At 34.7% G+C, this 22,529-nt stretch overlaps 1 long non-coding RNA gene across 8 annotated transcripts; it reads left to right on the top strand.

Moving 5' to 3' along the window:
* The first annotated feature begins 13,973 nt into the window (after window positions 1–13,973).
* On the top strand, window positions 13,974–22,156 carry LOC100788334 (uncharacterized). Of its 8 annotated transcripts, none has more exons than XR_005891799.1 (13): window positions 13,974–14,226; window positions 14,446–14,621; window positions 14,695–15,224; window positions 15,615–15,689; window positions 15,933–15,975; window positions 16,206–16,284; window positions 17,067–18,160; window positions 18,728–18,858; window positions 19,104–19,173; window positions 19,342–19,411; window positions 19,709–20,098; window positions 21,311–21,367; window positions 21,593–22,155. It is a non-coding gene; the product is annotated as an uncharacterized lncRNA (long non-coding RNA). The 8 variants fall into 8 exon arrangements; XR_005891801.1 differs by lacking the exon at window positions 13,974–14,226 and having other exon boundaries at window positions 14,282–14,621; window positions 17,067–17,218; window positions 17,981–18,160; window positions 21,593–22,152; XR_005891803.1 differs by lacking the exon at window positions 13,974–14,226 and having other exon boundaries at window positions 14,282–14,621; window positions 19,709–19,773; window positions 21,587–22,156.
* Window positions 22,157–22,529: the final 373 nt, after the last annotated feature.

Here is a 22,529-nt window from a genome sequence, read left to right as displayed (position 1 = left end):
GAAATTCCTCCATAAGTGCATAACACAATACCCGTGTTTCACACTTGGCATAACTTCATGCATTGCACGATACAAACCCTACACATAGCATATAAATAAACATTACATGTTAAATATCAAAACAGTTTAAGGCAAGAAAAATTAAACACAGACAGAACAAATTATATTGCCAGCATGACACACTAGAATGATTTGAATGAAATCATAGACCAAATTACTACATAGTAAAAAATAACCCTGAAGTTTATAACTTATTGACATTTATAACCTTCAATTATTGTACTTACTGACAAAAATGTCCACGATACAGTATATCATATTGCTATCACATATGCATGCATGAAATCAACTCTGTATATTGAATTGCACCTTTTGGATGTCTAACATGAAATTCCAGCCATATTGCTTGTAGTCTCCTATGTCTTCATGTAACAAAGTGACAAACCACTTCCAGTTATCTTTATCTTTAGCATTTACTATTTCATACGCAATCACAAAAAAAACATTGTTTGCATCTTGTCCCACTGCTGCAAGCAAATGACCGCCATAGTACCCTTTCAGGAAACAGCCATTAAGACCAATAAAAGGTCTGTAGCCAGCCTTGAATCCTTTCTTGCATGCATCTAAACATATATAAATTCGGTGTAATTATGGAGAACATGTAGGTATAAGAATGCAATTCATTTTCACAGTTGATCCTTCATTGCTTCTTGTTAACTCATTTGAATTGTCCCAAAGCTTAGCATATTGCAATTGGATGCTTCCCGCCACCAGTGATCAAGCCTCTTTGATAGCCTTAAACATCTTTCTTTCATCAATGTGCACACTATAATGTTCTCTGAAATGTTCATGTGGCTCCACATGATTTAGGTTTGGATGAAACCTAAGCTTATCAGCCACCCTTTTTTCCATCCATTTCATTGTAGCTTGTTTATTTTTGAAGACCCTTCCATATATGTGCTCCTCCAAAAAAGTGTTGATTTGAAAGCTTCTTGTAACTTCGAACCATGAACAATAAATTTCCCATGAACATCCAACTTGTTTACAACGCGCTCTAGCTTGAATGTTGTCAACTTTTACCCATTTCAGATCTCTGCCATGGAAAATAGTTAAGTCTCTAACAACTTCAATAAACATTTTGATGCTATCAAACTCCATCCCAACCTCTAAATGCACTTGTCCAAAACTACTTGTAGGACTGTATTGAGATACACGATTTTAGAATTGGAGTTACCTTCATCATCATTGTTGGAAAGGGATTGAAATTCTCCAGACTGGTAACTATCTGCCAATGTGCAGTTGATTGTCCATCATCTTCTAGAGACACATATACGTAGTCTGGGTCACATTCAAAATAATTAGAAAACTCAGCATGCCCATCATGTTCTTTAACTTCATCATCATCTGCATCATTGTTCACTTCAGTTTCAACTCCAACAACTTCAAGTTCTATTTCAACAACTTCAGTTTCTGCATCTTGTACACCAGTTCCAAGTACTTAATTTTCATCATCTGAACCACCTTTAGCAACATCAACATCCATATCTTCAATATCATTATGAGTACACTCTTCAGCAACAGCCTCAACCACGTTTTCTGCACTGCAATTTATAGGCATTGCATGTACTTCAATCACTAGCCCAATGTCACTAACAGGACCCCTCTCTGGATCAGCATTTTCTAAGTATACATGCACTTCTTTTTCTGAATCAGCAAGCCCAATTTGGCACATAGACAACACATCACGATCATTCTAAAGCCTTTGTAAACCAATACCAGACACCAAATAGCATACTGAAACAAAGTTCACATAGTTGCGGCAAGCTTTGCACAATTCTTGGGGTGTCCACACATTAACCAAATTTGTTTCAACTTCTTCCCAGACACAGAATTCACTACCGATATACTCCAGTGCCCCATTTTCATTTTGTATAAATTTACCATTGTGGTGCAAAATAAGACTCATTTCATCATACATCCTACAGAGAAACATAACAAACATTAATTGTATTTTCACAAATTGAAAACACAAAAATTTTTAGAATAGAGAAGAAAAGAAAAGTTTCATAACAGAGAAGAGAAGAGAATAGAAGAAAAGAAGTTTGAGAATAAAGAAGAGAACACAAGATAAGAGGTTTGACGATAGAGGCCAGATGGACGATGACCACCACGAAAAACATAATGACAACAACGTCGTTACAGTCATCGTCGAAACCCCAAAACAACTGTTTGTTGACGACGAAGACACTAGCTGACGATGATTCCATTACGGCCAACCAATAAACGCCATACACATAGAATTTTTTTAAGAAAAAACGTACAAAGATGACATAGCGTATGATAAAGTCCAAACTTGGGTGTGCGTCGTTGTGGTTACCGTCAATGGGAACGATTGTATGGGTGTGCGTCATTGTGTGTCGCTGAGGTTGGGAAATTTTTCAATGAAATGAGGCAGTGGAAGTGTAGAAGTGTGGGAGATGAAGCATTTCTCTTGTAGAAGTTTTTATAAGTGTGGGAGATGAAGAAAAATCGAGAACATACCTTTTGGGAACAAAGAGTCAATTTTGGGTTGTGTAAAAAATATCCTTTGGGGAATGAAGAAAATCAACAAACGCCAAAAAACCTTTTTTTCCCACAGTCAAGGAAAATCAAAAGTTACTACATTTGCAGACATGTAGGTAAGTTTTTACTAACAAAATTTTCCCTCTATGTCACGTAAGCAACTTTTTTAATGGTGATGGACGAAAGTTGATGGCAGAATATTTTTGTCACACTTTTAACACTTTCGAGGACTAAATTTTGCATTTAGGTCTTTCAGGGACACATTTGTTAGTGAATTACACTTTCAAGGATAAAAGTGGCTATTTACCCTAGTTAATTTTATATTTTTGGTTCCTACGAGCCCATTTAACCACGGGTTATGTGTGATGAACTTGAACAAAAATAAACAACTCATTTATTTTGTGAATTAGGGTGGTCAGGTGTCTCACTAAAAATATAGATCAACCTAGACAAACTTTAATCAATGTGGGCGAGTTTGTTTACCCACGTCTATTTGTTCTTACAACTCTTAATTATGTTGCATATGAAACCTAATTATTCTATCATTCTGTTATTTTATTTTATCCCACAGTATTTTAAAAGTTACAATTTAAAATTGTATTTCACCTCAAGTACTCAGCACCCTTATGTTACCTCATTTTAATGTGTATATAGTAATCTCCTTAGTCTCTTCCATAGTAGTAGTTTTTTCTTAAAAGCAAAATTAGCATACATCAATTGTCCATCATATGCCCAATATACCTAAGGCAATTTAGCCACAATTCAAGCCCAATTTCATCAATAATTACAACATCATCAACCAATGTTTCACAAGAATTCATCATTTCCACTTGTTCATAAAAAATAATCCAAACACTTCAGCTTTTAAATCACCAACATTTTGATAAATTTACAAAGATTCAACAAACAGACAATCACTATTGGCTATTCACGATCACCCGATGAGACTGCAAGTATAGGCTGGGCTTTCCCATTTCAATTTAATCATGGGTGTTCTTATTGGCACCACTGTAACGACACGCCTCATTGCTACAATATCACTATTCTAAACCGCGAAGTTTCAATTTTAAGTAAAAGTTTTATTAATTTGATTATGAAAATGGTGTTAAATTTTTCCTCAATATACATTCAATTTAATAACACATAAACACAATATGCATCCAATTTTAACTAAAAGCTTCATAGGTGAACTTAGCCTAAGATTGGTTTCCAATGCTTTGTTCAGACTCTCCCAAAACCTAGAGGTGAATCTAATCAGTCACTCCTTCAACTATCACAAATTTACCATTTCTAAACCCTTCTTCTACCTTTGAACCTCCTTTATCTTCTGAAAATGGCCAACAACCCCTCTAGAGCTCAGAAGAAAGCCAAATCCTCGAAAATGAAGCAAGGAGAGTGTTCTCAAACAACTCTCAACAGGCTGGATATGTGGTTCACTAATGAAATCAATAAGACTGATTTCAAGATGATCTATCTCATGAAGAGCGTGAAAATACTCAAGTTTCTGGACTTGGAATGGTTCTCTCAGCAGGGATTTAACTTTCCCAGAGTTGGTAAAAGTTTTCTATACATGTGTCTGTGTTCGCATGGAAGACAAATTGTACTCTACTGTCAATAGTGTAGAGATGATCATTGATGCTACAGTTTGGAAAGTAGTAGCAGGACTAGACATGGGTGGAGTCTGCAAGTTTGAGGAATCTACGGATGGCCCAACAAGGAATCTAAGAAATCTTCTAAGAGTTGGTGGTTTAACAGCTGAAGATAGAATGTTAGTGCATCTCATTACCTACATTCTTGCACCAAGGTCACGCAATCATGAACAAGTTACCAACGACGACTTACAAATTGTACATGGATTGAAATCAGGTATTCAAATGAATTGGGTACTTATGATTGAAGATATTATGTTAAAAAGTCGTCGACTAGTGGATTATGAATTACCATATGCTGTCTTAGCCTCTAGATTCATCGATTACTTCAATATTGATGTTTCTAATGAGATAATTGATTTCACAAAAGCCTTAAATGAGATAATCAAAAGGCATCTCAAGAAGCTTGGGATGAGATATGTTGATCATGAATGGATTATGGCGGGAGAGCCACAAGCAACATCAAACATCAACCAAATGGAAGAAGAAGCACAACAAGAGCATGCACAATAGTGGAACCCTTTTGAGTCTCTTATGATTTAGAAGTTGGATTTAATTCTTCATCTCCATCAAGAGCACCAAGCAGAAGTTCATAGCTCCTTAGAAAACATTACAACTATGCTTGAGAACATAGAAACTAGGTTATCCCTTAGTAACCTTCTGAACCCGGAAGAGAATGAAGTGTAGTTATGTTCGTGTGCTTGTTTTCACTGTTTGATGATTTGTTTGTTATGTTATGATTTTGTCTATCTCTGTCTATAGAAAATGATTAAGTTTTTTTTTATTTGCCTTTTGATTAAAAGGCTATGTAATGCTTTATGATTAATGAAATATGGTTTTATTTCTCTTCTTACTTGTATGTTATGTCTTGTGTATAATCAAACTTTTTGGTGTTGTTAATGCCAAAAGGGGCAGAATATACATTGTTGCATATTTGGATATTGATTACATTGCATAAGCATTGAGCATTGCATTAACACATATAAAAAGTATATATATGATATATGATGATGATGATGATGATAATGATGAATTAATCTCTTCTTAAGTGTTAAGAATTTTTCAGGATAAGTCTAAGGATCAAAGCTCCAATCTCAAGACTCAAACCCTCCAAATGCACTCTGTCATAATTTTGTTTGGCATCATCAAAGCCAAAAAGGGGGAGATTATTAGAGATAGGGGGAACATCATGAGATGAGCAACATTGTGAACAACCTCTCAAGGAAAAGCTTGAAGAAGTTTTTGAAGATGTTTTGACTTTTACATGCCTAACTCCCTTGAGTGGCATATGTATTGGTTGTTATATATTTTTCGTGTTGCATCATAGTATCATTCATCATCATGGTTAGTGTGAAGAAAAGTTTCTAAGTTAGAAAAGTTTACTCTATTTTTTGTGTATGCTTTTACATAGTATTTTTTGGTTATGCATGAATCAATTAAGGCATGTTAGGATAGGATTTTCTAGTTTAGGCTAAGAGTAAGGTTCTTTTATGCTTATATTCACAAAGGACCCTAGTGTTGGATGCCTTAGTCACTTTTTTCGTTTTGGGAATTGTAGATTGGTTGTGATTGCTGATTATTGATGCATGGTGAAAATCTAATTCTGGTTTTGGATTAGATAATTGGATTAGCTTCTATAGTAATAGAGAGGGAACTAGTATAAAAAGATTGTGTCTTTCTTCTCTTGATTTGATATTTTTATCTAATTCAAGTATTAATCAAGTTTTTTTTTTAAAGATTCAAGTTTTATAATTGTGAAAGAAAGGATGTTAATGAAGGGTCATGTTTAAGGAAGGATTAATTAAGTATTGATTACATTCGATTCATATACGTGCTTGTGATATGATCTAATGTAATCCTCCCTAGGAAGGGACCAGTCACCTAGGATTCTCATGAACCACAGGGTAGATTTCTAAACCCATGGGCCAAGGTTGGGTCTAGTTTTCTTTGTAAATATTAGAATAGGTTTTCCTTCTTTTGGGCCTTGTAGTTTGGCCATTTTAGGTTTGTAGGGTACCCTAAAAATTAAGGGCACCCTACCCTATAAATTAAGGGTGTCCTAGTAGTATAGGGTTTTAGCCTTGTATTTCAGGGCATTTTGAGTAGTCTTTGTAGTAGGGACTTTTTTTGTATTTTCATGTATTTTTTTTTGGGGGGGGGGGTGAGCTTAGCTATTGGAGGGGTGTGTGTTTCCTTGGGGGTGAGCTTAGCCATTTTAAGGGTGTAACACTTGCTTCCTAAGGAAGCTTCTCAAGGAAGTTTCTCAAGGACACTTTCTTCCTTCATGTATTTTGGCATGAGGTGAGCTTAGCTATTGGAGGAGTGTAACACTAGCTTCTCAAGGAAGCTACCTAGGCTATAAATAGAAGCATGAGTAACACTTGAGGTAACTTTGATGAATGAGAGTCTTCTGAGACACACTTCAAAGTTCAACTTCTCTCCCTCTCTTTCCTTCATTCCCATGCCACTTTCTCTCTCTCTCCCTCTCATTCTCTTCCTCCATTGAAATTTCCTCTTTAAGCTTCTTATCCAAGACACTCTTGGTGGTGACGCTTCTTCTTCCATGGCTTATTCCCTAGTGGATGGTGTCTCATCTCACCTCTTTTCCTTTATCTTCCACTACAATTCCATGGCTGAAAATCACCATTGAAGGACCTCATTGAAGCTTAAAGATCCAACCTCTATAGAAGCTTCTCAAGCAAGCTTTCATCAAGTGGTAATAAGAGCACAAGAGCTTCAAGTAGGTGCTCTTTAAACCTCCATTAATTTTCAGCTTTACCTTCTCCTCCATTGTTGTTTCTTCATTTTTCTCCATGTATCTCCTTACATTTCTTGTTTTGAATGTTGCTAATGTGATTCTTTAGAATTTCCACCGACAAAACTTGCTATAGAAGTTAGATTTGATTTTCTATGGTTCAAATTTCTTGTTCTTGAACCATGAATTGTGTTGAGTTTAGGTTCCCTTGAGTTTTGTCTTGCTCTTTTTGTGGCTGAAACCTAAACCATAAAATTCTTACAAAAACATTAAAGTAGAAGAAAACCTCCAAAATCTAGAGTGACATGTTCACTCATTGTATTTTTATCATAGAATTCATGTCTAGTCATGAAACTCGTCACATAAGATTCCTTATGTTGTGCTGAATTTTATTTTCTTGTTTCTTTGTCTAACTCATTTGTTCATGACTGTATGAAAATTTTTTAGCCTATTATTTGAGTTGATTCAAATCTTGCATGTTAATTAGTCCTTAACATGTTCATGAATAATTCTTAGAGAGTCTTTGATTGTGAACCTTTTCTTGAACTTTTAGGTTTCCTTATGATTGTGTCTTATGTGATTTGAGTTTTGGTGATTGAATTGCTGGCTGAAATTTTGATCCTAAGTGAATGTTGAACACCTAAAACTTTGGTAAACAAGCCTAGTGAGTTTAACATACATAGGAAATTTGATAGTAAGCCTAAGGCAATCAATATACCATGCTTAAAAATTTCAAAGTATGAAAATCGCTGGTGGTGGTAGCTTGAACATATGAACTTTTAAAAATTACTGGGAATTGGTCATTGCGAAGTTTGAGCTGAAATTTTTACTTAATTTTATAGACATATGGAAAAAAAATTAGAAGAAAAGAACCTTGTAATTGGACACTTGTACGATTACCTTCATTGCTTTCAAATTTTGTAGCAAAAAGGTCTTTCACTGGAAGTAAGTTGGGAGCCTCCAATAGGTCACCCTACTTCCATTTGTGTGTAATAATTCTAGGCAATTTTCCCTTAGGATAGTGAGTGTTTTGTTGGGAACCTTAAATGAGGTCATCCAAACACTCTTAGGATCCGCCTAGTTTACATTTCTTCTACTTTAATTTCTTTCTTACTTTCATATCTTATTTTCTTTACTAGTCACGCCTATTTGATCTTTTTATTGCATAATACTTTCTTCTTGCATATCACGCTTATCTTGAGTTCTTTTGAACCTTAGCTTTAACCTTTTTCAAACCCCCAACAAGAAAGAACCACAACTTAGGAACCAACATGAGTCATCATTCATCTAGTGTTAATGGTAAAGTACTACTAGAAAATAATGTATTTACGACGTGCCATCTACGACGGTTCTGGAGAACCGATTTAAAATATGGCACGGTGGCAATTTTGTAATTAGGGGAACAAATTTTTTTTTTTACATCGTACATTCTAAGCCCATTTGTCATCCTCCCCCATTGACGACAGCGACCTGTGAAGGTGCAAGTTACCATCTTCACCTGTTGCAATGACTCCCCTTCAGCCTTCTTCACCTCAACACTCTTGAACTCTTGGACTTAGACTTGATGGAGTTACCATCTTTGGAGGGCCTCGGAGAAGAAGAAGATCTCTTCTTCGATTGCTCGCTCTCAGAAACAGAATCCTTCGACCACGAAGGAGACTTCGCATCCCTCAAACCCTTAGGGGAACGCACTACCCTCTCTTTATCATCCAAATCCTTCAAACCTCACCGCCATGATGACACGCTCCCATCCCTCTGTGATCGCTCCCTCTCCGACTGAAACCCCTTTAGAAATTGATCACTTTGCGACCCGCCGCCGCCGTAGAAACTCTCCGACCGATGAATCAAACTCCGATTACTCTCCTTGTACCGATCGAACCCATTCCTCCTATCTGATGCAATCCTACCCCGCAAGGGCATTGGATAGAAAACTCCAAGTAGATTGGGCCAGAGATGCAAGAGAAGACCCTAGGGTTCTTATGAGTCTTAGGGTAGATTTCGGGCCCATGGGCTAAGTACGAGCCCACTTATCTTTGTAAATATTAGATTAAGGTTTCATTATTTTTGGGCCTTGTATTTAGGGCTCCATAAGGTAGGGTACCCTAGAAATATAAGATTTTTTCAGCCCTTATATTTTAGGGCACCTAGACTAGTTTTTGTATTAGGGGTAGTTTTGTAATTTCACATGCACTAAGTGGATATTTGATGTGTGTGGTTGGAAATAAATTTAATTGAATTGGTAGAAGCCCAATCCAATTAAATTTTAGAGGGGGAGGTGAGCATTTGCTTACTACACCCCATTGCCATATCATATAGTCACACTTTGTGCATGTCCTTCATGCTTTCCATGCCTCACGATACCTAAGCACACTTAGTGGAGAATCTTGGAATTGATCTTGGATTAGTGGGCTGAACCATAACTAAAATTCACTAATCATAATTAGTGAAATTTTGGCTCCAAAGTTTGGCTCCACAAATTCAATTTCAAATTCAAGTGAAATTTGAATTTCCCTCCAATTTTGTGTGACACTTAGGCAATAAATAGAGGTCATGTGTGTGCATTTTTTAAAACTTTGATCATTTGAATATTAGCTTCAAATTTCAGAGCTCTTTTAGAGCACAAAATTTCGTGCTCTTCTCTCCCTCTCCCTTCATTCATCTCCTTCTTCCTCCAAACTCTTATCCATGGCCTCCTATGGTGGTGAGCTTCTTCTAGACTCATCTTCTCCTTGAAGTGGCGTCTCCTCTCTCTCTTCCTTCTCCATTCCGCTGCCATTTATCTTCCAAGAAGCAAAGGAATCCATCGATGAAGAAGATCCTAGGCCTACAAGCTCCAATGGAGCTTACACCATGTGGTATCAAGAACATCTTCATCAAGGTGATGTTCTTTTGCTTCCTCTATCTTTTTGTTCGGTGAATTCTCTTTAATTCCTTGTTCTTCATCTTATTCTCCTTGTATATCCTCCATTGTCTTGTGGTTTGGTGCTGTTTAGAGTAGATTAAAAAAAATAAACCGATTAAATCTTAGATCTACACTTGTTCTTGCATTTCTATGGTTCAAATTTTGTAGATCTACTCTTGAATCTTGTTTTTGTGTTGATTTTAGGTTCTATCATTTTTCATTCATAATATTCTTGTGCTGAACCTTAGATCTAAATGTTCTTCCAAAATATTGATTAGAAAAAAAACACAAAAATCTAAGTGTAAATCACTTAATCCATGTTGTCTTAGAGTCATGTTTAGTCATAGTAATTGTCACATTATGTTCTAAGTTTGTGTTGAATTTTTATTTTGTTGATTGAATTCTAGATACATTTGTTCATGTATTCTTGTCATTCTTAGCCTATCTTTTGAATTTTGAGTCTAATTCATGCATGTTATTTAGTTCATAACATGTTCTAAATCAATTCCTAGAAGTAGTCTTGTTGTTGAACTCTTTTTTGTTTTCTAAGATTCCTACATGATGCCTATGATGAAGTTGAGTTGTGGTGCTGAGTTGTGGCTGGATTTGTGAATCAAATAAGTCTTAAGCTCTCTTGAATTTTGTTATTCAAGATAATTGAGCATAAGCCAACACAAATTGTAACTATCCAAGCCTTAAGCAACATAAACACTACTCTTGATTTCTAGGTTGAAATTGCTGGTGCTGGCAGCTTGAACATACGAACTTGTATAAATTACTGGGAATTGGTCACTACGTTTTTTGAGCTGAAAGTGTTACTGAATTTTCTAGACATCTGGACCAAAATTATAAAAAAATAACCAAGCGATTTGGATTAAAGGAAAAAATAAGAAAAATCGAACAAGTTGGCAGAAAAATCAGTGTCCTGGAAAAAAAAAGTGAAAGGAAAGTGTGCTTGTTGTTTAGGCTCAAAATTTGTTCTATAATTGGTGCCTATATCTTGAAGAATTTGAGTAAAGAAGCAAGGGGCCAACCACCTTAAGAGCTATTGGACTAAGAAGCACTCCAAATTGAGTGAAACACTAAAGAGAGAATAGCCACCACAATTGAGGACTTTTTCTTGTAATTTTGTAATTGGCAATTTGTTTTGCTTTCAAATTTTGTAACAAAAAGGCCTTTCATTGGAAGTAAGTTGGGATCCTCTAATAGGTCACCCAACTTCCATTTGTGTGTAATAATTTTAGGCAATTTTCCTTTAGGATAGTGAGTGTTTTGTTGGGAACCTTAAATGAGGTCATCCAAACACTCTTAGGATCCGCCTAGTTTGCATTTCTTGCACTTTAATTTCTTGCTTACTTTCATAGTTTATTTCCTTTACCCTCCATTGTCAAACAGCCTAGATAGCTTACCTTTTACCAATTAGATTTTACCTTATCTTTCACACCTCTTTTAGTGTTTATTTTGGCTAGTTTCAACCATAGTTTCTTTTACCTTTTGTTTTCAAACCCCCAACAAGAAAGAACCATAACTTGGGAACCAACATGAGTCTTCATTCTTCATCTAGTGTTAATGGTGAGGGTTCTACTCCTAAGGACCCCTTGTATAAGATATTAGATGAGTTGAAATCCCTTAAGTTGTGGAAAGAAAAACAAGAGAGAAAAGAAAAAGGAAAAAAAAGAGTGGAAGAAATAAGTCAAGATGAAAGAGAGAAAATAAGAGAGGAAGAAAGAAGAAAAATAAGGAAAGAAATGAAAAGAGAAAAACATGCCTCCTATAGTAGTCATAACTCTTTCAAGAGCCTAAGTGAAGAACTTCGTGACTATTATGAAGGAAGGCATAGGTCACATCTTAGACCTCACTCCCATAGGTGAGAAAATGAAAGAAAGTCTCAAGAGGTTAACATTAAACTCTCATACTTCCATGGGAAGGACAATGTAGAGGCTTACTTAGATTGGGAAATAAGGGTAGAGCAAAAACTTAAAATAAAGCCTACTTTAAAATCTTATGGCTATCATTCTTATCCAAAGAAAGACCAAGGTCTAGGCATCTTAGGGGCAGCACCTTCTAAGCCCAATGATGATAAGGGGAAGACAATAGAAACACAACCCCCTAAGGCTAGTATGCAAGAAAAGACTAGCTCCATAAAGTGCTTTAAATGTCTTGGAAGAGGTCACATTACTTCTCAATGCTCCACCAAGAAAATCATGATTATGAGGAGCCAAGACATTTATAGTAGCCAAGATGAGGCTACTACTTCACCTTCCTCTAGTGAAAGTGAAGAAGCAAAAGGGGAAGAATCTAGTGAAGAAATCTACCCCAAGAAGAAGGAAAACCTTTAATGGTTAAGAAGGAGTGTAAGGAGGTAAGTGTCTCTTCCAAGAGGTTAGCTAAGAAGGAAAGACATTTTGAAATAAAGACAAATATTAAAGAAATTTCCCCTCTTAAACAACCTCCACATTTTCTCCTTTGTAAAAAGACACTTGTTAGCATTGCCACACCTCTTAGGCTTGAGATTATTCCTCAAGTAAAGGAGTTGTTGGATGAAGGTTTGGTTCACAAGAACTTAAATCCTTGTGCTTTGTTGGTGCCCAAAATAGGTGTTATTAGGCACCAAATCCCTAAAATAGGTGTTATTAGGCACCAAATCCCTAAAATAGGTGGTATGATGAATGCTTTGGGTGGTGCAACACTCTTTTGTAAAATCACTCATGCGCCCAACATCTTCATGATTTGTGTACATAGGGACTCATTAGGTAGGTTTGTTCTTATTTTTAGTTTCAATACAAACTTAGGTACTCATATGGGACACCTTAGGTTTGTCATACTTTTTGGTAGGAATAATCAACATGAAAATACAAAAAAAGGTATGTTCTATTGCTTTACTTTTCTTAATTTTTTAAATTGTGATCAAGGGGTTCCCATGAACCCTAAGAGAATAAAGGTCATTCCCGAGTGGCCCGCTCCACCAAGTGTAAGAAAAATTTGGGGCTTCCATGACTTAACAAACTTTTACAAAAGGTTTGCCCCATATTTTTCTATACTTGTAGCATCACTCATTGAGTTGGTGAGGAACCATGTTCCTTCATGGGAAGATGCCCAGGAAATAATTTTTCAGACCTTACCTTACTTCAACATACTAAACACCACTAATGCATATGTTTTTGTTCTTTTTACAGGTGTTGAGGAAAAAAGCCCAGAGTTTCAAGAACCTCAGGATTTGAGGTCAAATCCTTTTCAAGGGGGAGGGAATGATGCAATCCTACCCCGCAAGGGCATTGAATAGAAAACTCCAAGTAGATTGGGCCAAAGATGCAAGAGAAGGCCCTAGGGTTCTTATGAGTCTTAGGGTAGATTTCGAGCCCATGAGCCCACTTATCTTTGTAAATATTAGATTAAGGTTTCATTATTTTTGGGCCTTGTTTTTAGGGCTCCATAAGGTAGGGTACCCTAGAAATATAGGATTTTTTCAGCCCTTGTATTTTAGGGCACCTAGACTAGTTTTTGTATTAGGGGTAGTTTTGTAATTTCACATGCACTAAATGGATATTTGATGTGTGTGGTTGGAAATAAATTTAATTGAATTGGTAGAAGCCCAATCCAATTAAATTTTAGAGGGGGAGGTGAGCATTTGCTTACTACACCCGATTGTCATATCATATAGTCACACTTTGTGCATGTCCTTCATGCTTTCCATGCCTCATGACACCTAAGCACACTTAGTGGAGAATCTTGGAATTGATCTTGGATTAGTGGGCTGAACCATAACTAAAATTCACTAATCATAATTAGTGAAATTTTGACTCCAAAGTTTGGCTCCACAAATTCAAATTCAAGTGAAATTTGAATTTCCCTCCAATTTTGTGTGACACTTAGGCTATAAATAGAGATCATGTGTGTGCATTTTTTAAAACTTTGAGCATTTGAATATTAACTTCAGATTTCAGAGCTCTTTTAGAGCACAAAATTCTGTGCTCTTTTCTCCCTCTCCCTTCATTCATCTCCTTCTTCCTCCAAGCTCTTATCCATGGCCTCCTATGGTGGCGAGCTTCTTCTTGACTCATCTTCTCCTTGAAGTGGCGTCTCCTCTCTTTCTTCCTTCTCCATTCCGCTGCCATTTATCTTCCAAGAAGCAAAGGAATCCATTGATGAAGAAGATCTTAGGCCTACAAGCTCCAATGGAGCTTACATCACTATTGAAACCCTCAAAATCGTGGTCTGATCGAAAATTGGTTGATGTTGAGTTTATTCTCTTTATGGAGGGTAATGTAGTGATGGAGCAAAGTTTTGGTGTCCCTAAAGTAACCGAAGATGGAGTAAATACTGCAGAGAGCATTGAATTCAAGGATAAAGTTAAGAAGGTTAGTTTCAGACTTGTAGTGCATGTTGCTAATGCTACTAATGATGTTGCACAATACCAGATTGCAGGGTTCTGTGGTTGTTAAAAAATTAGTTTGTCTTTCATCTTAGGACATGATATAGATGATAGAAAACTATAAACTTGCTTTCAGGTCACTGTTATTATCTAATAATTTAGGTGTTGTTACCGTGACAGAGGGAGCACTTTAATTGTTTTGCAGGAACCACATGTGCTATAGTCCTTACGCGAGCAATATTTACTGAAGGCTGCAAATCAGTTGTGGCTGGAATGAATTCACTGGACCAGAGGTGTGGTCTGAGTATGGCTGTAGGTGATGCGGTGGCAAACTTGAAAAGTAAAGCAAGGATGATTAGCACCTCTGAAGAAATAGCACAGGTTTGTCAACGAGCCTCTTCTTGTATATTGCAAAGGACTGAGTTTTATCTTCAATTTCTATTTTTGAATTTAGATTGATAGGTTGGGACATATCTGCTAATGGAGAGAGAGAAATTGGTGAGTTGATTGCAAAAGCTATGGAGAAAGTTGGCAAAGAGGGAGTAATCACAATTTCAGTTAGTTTTTATCTGATTATCCTATTGATCAGTGTTTACTGCCTGTTTTACTTGTGGAGGAAAGTGTAGTTCCAGATTCCATCTTAGTTATGGTCATCCAGGATGGAGTCATTTCTTTTTCTGCCATTTATTTTGCTAATCCTTATTGAAGTATAGGTGATGCACTTGAATATCTGAAAAAAGAATTAAAGTATCTGGTGATCTGCAGGAGTAAGATAACAGAGAGAAGCAGGGTGAAAAGAAGATGATAATGCTGATGAGTATGGCTATATTTCTGAATTTGAAAAAGGGGACAACTCAAGCTTTGGGATCTGCAATATTGGAGCAGGTTGATAGAAACATTGATGGTGGTGAGTTTGATAAAGAGTGCATTGCCGGAGAATATGCAGAGTTGCAGTTTGAGAAGGAAAAATCAGAAATGAATTCGGTATAAGTAATTCTTCATTAATAGTGAGAATGTTGATCTTGAAAATTGTCTAAAAGATCTGGTTTCTTTCAGGAGTTCATATGTGAGTGAAAGCACATATAATCTAAGCCAGACTTGAGTTTCTTATTAGAAAATTTAGTCAACCCACTAGTCATAAATACATTAAAAGGTTAAATGAACACTATATTTTAGGCCTAACAAACATGTGATCAATTAGTAAATATAAATATTAATTTTTTTGTTAGTATTATTATATTTATTAAAAAAATATTTCATATATAGAATTTTGTTATGCATTTAGCAGCCTCGGTCACTTGAAGCTGAGAGTCATTTTATTTACATCTATTTTTATTCTAACTTTGCATCTTTTGGTGGTTTCTCATGATGCAGGTTTCATCTGATCCAAAGATAGAAGAAGAAATACTGGAAGCAGAAGAAAAACTGCAGTTTCCCGACAACGAGCCAGTATGTTTAAAAAAATAAATTATAGCATCATAGTCTATTTTATGTTTTGTAAATTTCTCACTCTTAACTTGTTTCTTCCCTTAAAAATATGGTTATTTTCTATTTTAAGCTTTATAAAAAAATATTTACGTCCAGTCTCTATATTTTAGACTATTTTTAAGAATAAAAATGTATTCAACATTACTTGTTATTATCTCAAAGTGACTATAAATTAATTGTAACTCTTGTTTGAATTTTGTCCAGCTTATCGTGAGAGACGTGAACAGAAGGCTAATGCTAGACATAGGTAATAATTTGTCAATAATATTTACTCAATAACAAAATTATTGGTAGTTGGGTTCTTAAAATAGCCTTTAAATTGTCAAGCCAAGAAGGGCAAATAATTTTTCATAGGGAGTTGGGACATTTACCTTATACTGTAGTATTTACTTTTCATTCATTATTCATTTGTTGGTCACATTGCAATAATGAAATGAGGGGAAAGAAATAACTTTGAATATTTCATGACTTTTTCAGATTGTGGTGGGTTGTGCAAGATGAGGTGCAGTGCACATTCGAGGCCCAACTAATTATTTAAACCAATCCTTGGATAAGGGTATACTATTTCATGTCTCTACTCTTTTAAAATTGTTTATTTTTTAGGTGTTTTAAATAAATAAGGGTATACTATTTTTTTTAGTTACTAAACGTTTTAGTAATTCCTTTTTTACTTCCTGAATTTTTTTTGACTAATTTTAGTCTCTTAATTTTTTGTGGTCCTTACTATTAGTCTCTATATAAACACTAAAAGTAAGAATGGAAAAAAACTGAGATAGTTAACTAGTAAAAAAAATTTAAAACTAAAAAAATTTAGGGACTAAAAGAAATAGTAATTTTATGAAATAATTGTAAATTTTTTTATAAAATTTTGTAGTTATTGTAATTTTTCAAAGTTAAAATAATTTTTTTGTTCACTCTTTTTAGTATGGCCTGCATGTTTAAATTATATATGTATTTGTAAATGATTGGTTTATGGTTAAAAAAATAAAAGGGAGGTGTGCATTATGTAAAAGGAAACAAGGCAATTAAGGAAAACGATTTTGGAGAAGCAGCTGATAACTTTAGTCGTGCTCACGAAATCAGGTTCCGTTAATTTTATCGTAGAATATGTTCTCCAATTTTCAGTTTTAACAGTTCAATTGTAAGTGATTTTTTTTTTTTTACTAAAAGATTTTTAATTGAGTTGGAGAATTTCTCGTTTGCGAGTATATGTTCTCTCTATTATGCTATCCATCGAATGCGTGCATGGTGAACTTGGAAATGGTAGCTAATTTGATATTTCTAACCTTCATTTTTCTGTATACACAATGTTCTGAAATATAATTTGAATCAAAACAGAGTGGCGCATTATGGTGAACTTGCTCCTGAGTGTGTGCACACATACTACAAATATGGGTGTGCTCTTTTGTACAAGGCTCAGGAGGAAGCTGATCCATTGGCAGATGTGTCCAAGAAGGAGGATGGATCTCAACATGGCTCCAACAAAGATGGTTCTGTGAAGAGTTCTTTGAACTATATATTTTACTTGATTTCTAGTATATTGTGCAGATCAGGAAAAGGAAGTGTTTTCTTTAATTAAATATTTCATTTCATTGATTAATTTTCTATTCTTCAATATATGTTTTTCTTTTAATTAGTTCTTAGTCCTATTATTGTTTTTCTTATTTCTAAACGGACTTCTTCAAAGGAAAATGGCCCAGCTAGTGCCTGTGATCAGGATGTTGCCATGATTAACTCGTAATATTATTTTTTCTTATAAAGCTGTGAATAAGTGCAATTACATTCCATATAAGCATCTACTTTTGAATAAATAGTTGTTTAGCTCTTAGTATTCTAACTTGATGCAATTAAATGGCTGGTGTTTGCTTTTGGGTATTATTCAGATAATATTTTCTGTCTAAAGGTTTTAAATTTGGAGCTGCTAGAGTTAGTCTGATATAGATATATTTGAAAAAACCATATAAAATAATCAACACCAATTGATCTTTTTGTATTGGGTTAGTTTGTTAATTGAAGATGAGTTAAGTTTTTAACATCACTACTAACAGCTTAAGCTTTTTTGAGACAATTTTCCTTGAAAAAAAAATGTCAAGGCAGCTGATATTTGAATTTTAGTTTGAGTGCTTAAGTTTTAAACATTTTTTTCTACTCAGTCAGCTTCTTATGCATCTTACTTCATATATTTTGGAAACTGATATCTTGAAACTTTTGTCACTATAGGCATGCTTATCAATTATGTTTGGTCATTGCAGGTTCTAAATTGCCATGAATATGCCATCTAGATCTTAGCACCATTGAGATATGCCACTGTCTATGGATGCTCAGAAGCAACAATAGTTCTAGGAGTGCCCAAGAAGACATGGACGACGAAGAATCCAAAAGCAATCCCATTTGTGTGTTTGCATATGAGAAGGGAGGGCTATCAAACTAAGGTTCTTTTTTTTCCTTCTTTTTTTTTATGCATTCTCTCTCTCTCTCTCTCTCTCTCTCTCTCTCTCTCTCTCTCTCTCTCTCTCTCTTTATTTTTTTAATCTCTGTCTTTTGATTGAATTCTTAAGATTGCTTTGAATCGGTTTTGTCTTCTTTGTTTTTCTTCAAAATCCTCGTGACATATCTAATCTAATCAAAGCTTTTGGGGATGTTTCAGACATTGCATGCATATGGGGTATGTTTTATGAATCCAACCATAGCTAGAAAATAAAAAGTTGACTCCTTTTTTTTCCTTTTACCTTCAATTAGCTTTTACACTTTTATGGGTATCTGTGTTTTTCCATATATTGATTGATAATCATGTGGTAGGATGATGACCCTTGAAAGTTATTCCTTTATCTCTTTTGATTTATACCTTTATCTAGAACATTGATGAAAAGGTTTTAAGATAGGTTATGGGTTATATGTTTTTTTGGTTGAATTTATCAACCTATTACCATAGGATTTTTAATTTTTTGAATTAAAGAGACTGGGATTGCAGTTACTGAAATCAATGGAATGTATTGCAGGTGTGCATAAAGGTTATTGGTGAGAAGAGTGCGAAGATGGTGACCGACGAAGGTGCAATATATGTTATTGCAAACAGAGGTTACAACTGGAGGGCTATTGTCCAGGAAACTGTGTCAGCTACTCTTAACAGGTGAGTTTCCAATAATGCAGCATGCATGGATGGATGGAGTAGTGCTATTTTTTCAAATTAGTAAGTAAATCGATTATAATATTGAAATGTTATCGCTTTGCTCCAAGACTTTTGCTATAGGACGAGTGTCAATGATGTTATTCATGAAGAAGGTTTCAACCCATGAACAATCTTCCAATTTTGTTTATTGTTGTCAATTACCATTTATGTATTCAGAATCTAAGATACATAATTTTGTTGTGTAGTATGAAGGTGCTGCCAGGGAAGGTGGGAAAGGACCCAGTATATGGGATACTTTCGCTCATAAATACCCAGGTATATGTATATCTCTCCTCCAATAGTGCTTTTTAATATTTTTTACTTTTGAAGTTGTCCATGGCCTGAGATTGAATTTTCTTGCACTAATAATCTCTTACCTACCCCTACCCTCACTACTAGCCCCTTCCCTTCAATTGCTTGTGTTACATCCAGTTTGTTGTGTAGTATGAAGGTGCTGCAAGGGAAGGTGGAAAAGGACCAAGTATATGAGATACTTTCACTCATAAATACCCAGGTATATGTATATCTCTCCTCCAATAGTGCTTTTTAATATTTTTTACTTTTTAAGTTGTTCATGGCCTGAGATTGAATTTTTTTGCACTAATAATTTCTTACCTACCCCTACCCTCACTACTAGCCCCTTCCCTTCAATTGCTTGTGTTTTACATCTAAATGAGGTTGGTAAACAAAACTTAGTGTAATGTGTAGTATCAACGGTAATCCAGAGCTTATATGTTATTGAATAATCTTTTAAAAGCTTCTAAAGTTAGTCACATCATAATATCAATTGCTTTATTTAACGTTATTGTAGGAACCAAATCAACCAATGGTGTTCAAGCAAAAGAAAATGTCAGTTGAGCAGATTATATGCAGCAGGTACACCACCTCATTTTATCGCTTCTGAAGGCAATAAAAGTGTTACAAGGAGGAATGAAAGATGGAAGAAGCCATTACCAAAGCCAAATTAAAAGCAAACTTTGGCATTGGAATCATTATTAGGACCATGAGGGTGAAATTTTTGCAATTGCAACAAAGTTTATGCCAAATACTTATAGTATCAAAGTGGCAGAATCTCTGGCCTTAAGATGGTGTATTGAAGTCATGTAATAAGGCACCAACGCTGCATTACACATATTTTGATGGCATTATCAAAGATTGCATTCAATTGATGCAATCTTTTTCATCACCTAGTGTTCAGTGGGTAAGAATAAACTGCAACATTATTGCTAATAAGTTGGCTTCTCTAGCTTTCATGCTTCAGAAAAGATACTGAATAAAAGAGGTTTCACCTTAGATTGTTAGCTATTTGCAACATGATGTATGAACCTCTTTTTCTCAATTTGAATAAAGAGCAGTATTTTTCTTCTTCTTTAAAAAATATTGACTATTTATTGAATGACCAAAAAATAAACCTGAAGTTTCTTTGTTTTTCAATTATTTTTCTTATATATCTTTGCAAATTTAATTTCCTCTTCTTCTCATGGATTAGTTCATATCACAATATAACAAATTGATGTAGGATTAAGACATTATTTATCTAGATTAAGCTCTAAGGAGTTATTTGAAGTATGAAATCATGCTCAAATCCTCTAACAATTGCTTTATTGATAGGTTGTGCTTTTCGGAGCTTGAAAATTTGTATTCAAAATGAATTTTGGACTAATTCAAGTATATCCCCTTTCACACTTTGTTATTGTCATGCTTATGAAATTGAAGTCATGTCTCATGTACCTGATATGATGTTTTAACTGGTTGAAGAAAAACAATGCAGAATGAGCATTTTTCTGTTTTTGTTAATTGGTATGTTTACAAGGTACACGTTACTAATAGCAAGGTAGTTCATAGGTTCATACCAGATTATGCATTATCTGTAGCTTGGTGTGTAAGGGGTAGGACCGGAGTTTGACTTGAAATTTTAAATCACTGTTATTCCCTTTTTATTCCTCCGTCCTTCATTCCCTGGCCATTTGAAATTTTGTCTTTACAATTGGCTGTGATAGTGCTAAGAAAATACAAATGATTCTCTGCTTCCTTTTTGCTTGAGTACAAAGATTTGTCCGAGTTAAATGCTGAATACCTATGTAAAATCTAGGAAGAAGGTAGTTGATTGTTGTTTTTTCCTTTCTTAACTTTTATCTTTAGTTGGATTAGAATCTAATCATTTAATGTGATATAAGGCAGACTACGTTAACGTGGTTTATTTATTTAGTTTGTGCATACTTGATATGGCTTATTATATTTTGAATTTCGGAGATTGCTTAGTGGGATGAATTCGTGTAACACGAATTACTGTGTATAACTTATCACCTTCAAATTTTTCTTTTCTTCTGAAAACAATTTCTTACCAACATGTTTCGTATCATTTAGTATTGCTTTGCTGTTAAAGATTAAAAGCAAATTTTATTATTTACAGTATTAACATCAATGGATGGGAAATGATGATAGCGCTTGGTTTCATGGCTGCAACAAGGTACGGATGCCCTTTACCTTTTTATGGTTGTAACAATTGTTTTTGTCATCATCTACCAAATAAATAGTATATATATATATATATATATATATATATATATATATATATATATATATATGTAATTAAGAAATCACAAAAAAAATCAATTAGTTGTCATTTAATTTTCTATTTGTTTTTTGTTTGCTGCTCAATATTAACTTTATAGTTCTAAATTTGCAGTGTTAGAGTGGCAAATGAACTTGGAAGAGGAAACTCACAAGCTGCAAAGTTCTCTATAGTTGTGACAATGCTTACATCATTTGAAATTGGATTTATCTTATTTGTTCTTTTTTTATTTTTAAGAGAAAAAAGTAGTTTATCTCTATACTTCAGACAAAGATGTGGGTGCTGCTGTGGGGGATTTGTTTTGTAGTTTTTGTTTGCTGCCCCTCTAGTAGATATTGATGCTATTCGTGAGCCTGTTTCTCGATCTCTATTTTATGGAAATAATGTCATTTCTGGTGCCATTATTCCTACTACTTCTGCGCCTATAGGTTTTCATTTTTGTGTGTATTTGACTTTAACTCTATTTTACTGTTAATCAACATTTCCAAACTCGCTTACCAAACAACTCGTGCATGTGCACGGGTTGCATACTAGTAAGTATAAAAAAGTAATTCACTAAAAGTATATCAATTCATTGAAGTACGGGCATGCTGCAAGAAAAGACTATAAGGATTCAAAATCCCCACTCCATTGTACTCCAATTTCTCACGCTCCTTCTATAAGGGTCCCTCTTGATTTTTTTCCCTAAAACATGCTTTAGTGGCGGGTCATTTCATAAAAAAGTAACAAAAATAACTATATTTTATTATTTTTCCATTACCAATTCATTCTAACAAAATTAACTTGCTTAAAAAAGACAAAATTAACAATAAAAAGAGTAAATGGTATAGTAGTACATGTACATATCAATTTGCAATCTCTAGAGCAAATGTTAATCATTGATGAATTCATTGTTTCGTAACCACATGCATGAGGTAGTTGAGTACGCGTTTATTGCTTCAATGGTAGGGAGTATGGCTCAAAGCCTCAAGTGAAGTTACATATATATACTTTTTAATAATGAATTTAATTAGTAATATGTGTGGATTACTGGTGCATATTGATAAAAAAAAGTAAA

Source organism: Glycine max, chromosome 6, assembly GCF_000004515.6.
Source record: "Glycine max cultivar Williams 82 chromosome 6, Glycine_max_v4.0, whole genome shotgun sequence".
NCBI lineage: Eukaryota > Viridiplantae > Streptophyta > Magnoliopsida > Fabales > Fabaceae > Glycine > Glycine max.
Note: the sequence above shows the minus strand (reverse complement) of the source record. Positions and strands in the feature narration are given on the sequence as shown.